This window comes from Nicotiana tabacum, chromosome 4, assembly GCF_000715075.1.
Source record: "Nicotiana tabacum cultivar K326 chromosome 4, ASM71507v2, whole genome shotgun sequence".
Lineage (NCBI taxonomy): Eukaryota > Viridiplantae > Streptophyta > Magnoliopsida > Solanales > Solanaceae > Nicotiana > Nicotiana tabacum.
In genome coordinates, this window is record NC_134083.1 from 43,245,810 (window position 1) to 43,251,113 (window position 5,304).

Consider the following 5,304-nt stretch of genomic DNA (forward strand, 5'->3'; position numbering starts at 1 on the left):
GTTCCAATCTCCTCTGTAATTTGCTTCACATAGTGCCATGTGTGCATATCGAATGGTAGTTGTGGTAGTAGTGCCCATACAGGAACAATGTGAATGTCTTCTTCCGGCTTGAAATCCGGCGTACACTTTTGGAGCCGCATTTGCAATCCTTCAATATCGATAACTCTTTTGAACTAGATCGTCTTGCAATCCTATTCATTAGTGAAGTCCATGAATATATTATAGTTATCGTATACCACAATCTTGACAGATCCTTTTAGGGAAAAAATTTCTACAAATCTAGTCCTAATTTTCTCAATTTGAGGCCTAATTTTCAGAAATCTTCCTACGATGGTCCTTCTACATTCGCAATCCATTATACCGTAATAGTCCTTTGCTTTAAAAATAACTGCTAGCATTCTGTTGTGAGTTGTCTTCACTGATTCTTGTTCAATACGATTGGGTGTCACATTTGACCCTGGTGACGTCATCACACAAGTAACTTTGTGTGCTTTTCTGGATGTGTAAGTGCTGGTGTAGTCGTCCTATTTGAGCTATCGTACGTGCTTGATTAGCGTCATCCGGTGGCTCTATGGGAGGAGCATGGCTTCCAAAGAGAGAAGGAAAAAAATCAATAGAAATTATAGAAGAGACTCATCGTCTCAATATGATGCGGTAAGAAATTTCCCCAAGAGCCAAGATGTACAGTGGTTGGAGTCGTGGAAATGAGGATGCTTTGTAACTCTCAACAAAAAAAAATAGAAAGACCTTCTAGTTGATTGATTTAGCGTGGTTTGAGGTAAGTGACTTGTCTAACCATGTGAGGGAAATTACCCCTTAGGATTTGGTATTGTTGTGATAATTATGATATGTGAAAGCCGTGTACGCAAGGTAACGAGTGTGTACACGGGCTAAATATTAAAACTTCCGGTATTTTTAGCTATGTAGGTTCCTTTCATGCTTTAATTGAGTTACTTTAACATGTTATAGTCATCATATTTAGTCTAATTTCACATGTCGACTTGTCATATCTTTTACTTGCTAATTGCTCTACTTGTTTAGTTGAAATTACTGTTTCCTTATTCCGTATTCACTATTTAACTATTGAATTCTTACTTGAAATTGCTACTCCTTGGAATATCTTGTTGTTGAAATTGGAATAGAGTTGCAAAGGTCGTGATTCCTGTTGAGGCAAAGTGTTAAGTTGTGTAATACCATTCTATTGAGTTATTTTTTCGGCTTTTATTGTTGAAACTTTGTGTACATTGTGGTTGAGCCGTAGGGCTTCTTATTGTGAAATTCTGTTATTATTTGGTTTCTCTGGCAAATTATGATATTGGGCACTTGAAGATCGATTTGTGACACATTGTGATATTGATACGCATGTGGTGGTATAAGGTCTAGGTGTTGAAACGCATGCGGTGAGATAAGATGGGCTTGATACGCGTGGCTAGTAGGGGAACTACTAGAAGTCATGCGATGTGATAAGGTGAGCTAAAACGCGGGATGCTATTTCGGGAGAAATGATTTTCAAAACTAAATGTAAAGGCTCTCGCGGTGATATAAGGAAAGACTGTGATTTATTCTTTTCTTGATTTGAGACTACGAGGCGGTACCTCGATTGTGACTCTTGTTGACATTTCCCCATTCTTTGTACTTGTCTTTGATTGTTGTTTCCTTAGCACATTATTATTTGTCTTTCTCTATGTTATACTATTTGCTTAGCTATGTGTATTAAATCTTGTTACGCTATTCGGTGTTTCAATTTCATTACTGTTTTTATCACACTGTCTACAATTGTTCGGTATTTTATTTATTTCGAGTAGGGCCCTGACTTGACCTCATCACTACTCTACCGAGGTTAGGATTGACACTTACTGGGTACCGTTGTGGTGTATGCTACTCTTCTGCACATTTTTTTGTGCAGATCCAGGTACTTCTTACCAACCCAGACATTAGTCAGGATTCTACTGCGGAGACTTCAAGATATACATGCCAGTGTACGCAGGACTCGGAGTCCTCTTCTCTCTAGATCTCTTATTTCATTATCCTTTATATATATAGACATGATGTATAGGATTATCTAGTATTCATACTTAGAGCATGTGACTCGTATTTTTACCGGTCTCGGGATTTGTATATGCTGAGTTGAAACGTTGTTTTATATATAGCTGTTGAGTTTGAGAATTTTATTTATTATTATTTTAATTATCTGCATATTGCCAGGCTTACCTATTTTTAGAGACTATGTGTCGTCACGATATCCTACGGATGGAAATTATGATCGTGACAAGTTAGTATCAGAGCTCTAGGTTCATAGGTGTTATGAGTCACAAGCAGGTTTAGTAGAGTCTCGCAGATCGATACAGAGACGTATGTACTTATCTTCGGGAGGCTATGGAACTGTTAGAAAAAGCTTCACTTCTTTGATTCCTTATCGTGCGAAATTGTTGACTTCGGGATTCTAAACTTCTGTCTTTCTATTCTCTCACAGATGGTGAAGACATGCACAGTCGGATCAGATGACTAGACACCAACGCCACATGCTAGAGTCGTGAGAGGTCGGGGCCGGGGTAGAGGTTGCGGACGTCCACGCGGTACAGCCAGAGCACTTGTACGAGCTGCTACAGAGGAGCCACCAATAGCTCCAGTTGGAGAGCAAGCACTTGAGACGCATGTTACTGCCCCAACACTCCAAGAGACTCTCGCCCAGTTTCTGAGCATGTTTGGCACTTTAGCTCATGCAGGGTTGATCTCACTTGCTCTTGTCACATCTCTCAGGCTGGGGGGAAGAGCATAGACTCCCATCTCCCGTACCCCAAAGCAACGGGTCTAGGTTAACCAGGTCCCAAAGGTCATACCAGTATAGACGGTCGCTCCAGTTCAACCCGAGGTAAGGGCACCAGCTTCTGAGATAGAGCAGCATGGGCTCGACAAGTAAGAGAAGTACCACCCTCCTACTTTCAGCAGTTTGGCGTTAGAAGATTCCAAGGGTTTTCTTGGGAGTGCCATTGTATCCTCCATACTATGGGTATTGTGGAGTCTAGTGGGGTTGCTATCACTACGTTCCAGCTTAAGGGAGCGGCTTATCAGTGGTGGCGAGCATATGAGTTTGGTAGTCCGGCCGAGGCAACTTCATTCACTTGGGCTCAGTTCTCACATATGTTCTTGAGGGAGTTTGTTCACTAGAGTCTCAGAGATGCATGGCGCGTAGAGTTTGAGCAGTTGTGCCAGGTTTCCATGGCCGCATCGGAGTTTGCGATCCGGTTAAGTGATTTGTCTAGGAATGCACCAGGCTTGGCTGCTACTGTTAGAGAGCGAGTCTGTCGACTTATCGAGGGGCTCAACCCTGGTATCAGATTTAGCATGGCCCGAGAGTTGGAGATGGATATCGTATACCAGTAGGTAGTGGAGATCGTTAAGAGGTTGAAGGGTATGTAGGCCTGGGAGAGATAGGAGAGGGAGGTCAAGAGGCCTTGAGATTCTGGCACATATAGTGGTGCCCGTACCCCAATTGCAGCTCGTCATGGTAGGGGCTATGTGAGTCGTCCTGTTCATTCAGCACTTCCAGCTTCCAACGGTCGGCCATTCCTAGGCAACATGCTCTCTATTATGCACCGCCATTATTTAGTGCGCCTCCTGCACGGGGTGCTTTCAACAGTCAGTCTAGCCAATCAGGCCCGAGCTAGCCACGTCCTTCTAGAGCTTGTTTTGAGTGTGGTGACACTCGTCATATAGCGAGGGATTTCCCTAGACTCATGAGGGGTGCACCTCTACAGAAAGTTGGAAGATTTTGAAAAGTTTGACTATGAGTTGACTTTATTGATATCAGGGTCGGATCTCGATTTCAGAAGTTGGAATAGGTCTGTAATATCATTTATGACTTGTGTGCGAATTTTGAAGTCAATCGAAGTTGATTTGGTATGAATCAGCATCAGATTCAGAATTAAGAAGTTCATAGTCCATAAGATTGAATTTGGGTTGCCATTCGTAGAATTTATGTTGTTTGGTGTCATTTTAGGCCTCGAGCAGGTCCGTTATGTGTTATGAAGCTTGTTGGTATATTCATACGGGATTCCGGGGACCCCGGGTGTGATTCAGATCGAATCCGGAATAAGTTTGGACTTTTGAGACTACTAAAGCTAGGTTGTTCTAGTGTCACCGCACATGCAGAGAGATTGGCCGCATATGCGGACTCGCAAAAGCGAGCATTTGGTCGTATATGCGGAGCTGGTCATGCCCAACTGGGGTCGCAGGATCGGGAAATGTTCCGCAGAAGCGACTTCGCTTCTGCGATGGAGATGAGCAACAGTGGTCGCAGGTGTGACGTTTTCGACGTAGATGCGAACCATTTTCCACATAAGCGGATTCCTTGGACTTAAGTGAAATCCGCACCTGTGAGGGTTTTTCCGCAGGTGCGGCATCGCAGAAGCAGCACAAAGGCGCGTAGATGCATGGATCGCTGGGCAGAAATATGAGATTCGATGATTTTGATTCAAAATTCATTTTGAGACTTAAAGAGCTCGTTTGAGGTGAAATTTCAGAGGGATTTTCAGAGATAAATTTAGGGTAAGGAATTCCAACTCGTTTTTGATTAATTCACATGAATCTATTGATAATTTATTCATTTAATTAATGCTTTGGAGTTGAAAATTAGGGGGAAATGGTATAAACCCCTTAGGCTAAATTTTCGAGTTTTGAAAGGCGAATTGAGGTCGGATTTGAGTAATTCTTCTACTGTTCGACTCGATATCGAATGAGTATTCGGATTTTGTAATTTTGGTCAGGTTACGAGATGCGGGCCCGAGTTGACTTTTAGGGTATTTTTTAGTTCTTTGCAAAGATCGTAATTTTATTATTTAAATTAGCTTCCTATAGTTATATTTATAGTATGTAATTGCTTTGCCTAGATTCGAGCTGTTCAGAGTTGGAAAATCGAGGGAAAGACCTTTTAGTTGATTGATTTAGCGTGGTTTGGGATAAGTGACTTGTCTAACCATAGGGGGAGGGGGGGAATTATCCCTTAGGATTTGGTAATGTTGTGATAATTGTGATATGTGAAAGCCGTGTACGCAAGGCAACGAGTATGTACACGGGTTAAATATTAAAACTTTCATTTTTTTAGCTATGTAGATTCCTTTCATGCTTTAATTGAGTTACTTTAACATATTATAGTTATCATATTTAGTCTAATTTCACACTCTACTTGTCCTATCTCTTACTTGCTAATTGCTCTACTTGTTTAGTTGAAATTATTGTTTCCTTATTCCGTATTCACTATTTAACTGTTGATTTCTTACTTGAAATTGCTACTCCTTGGAATAT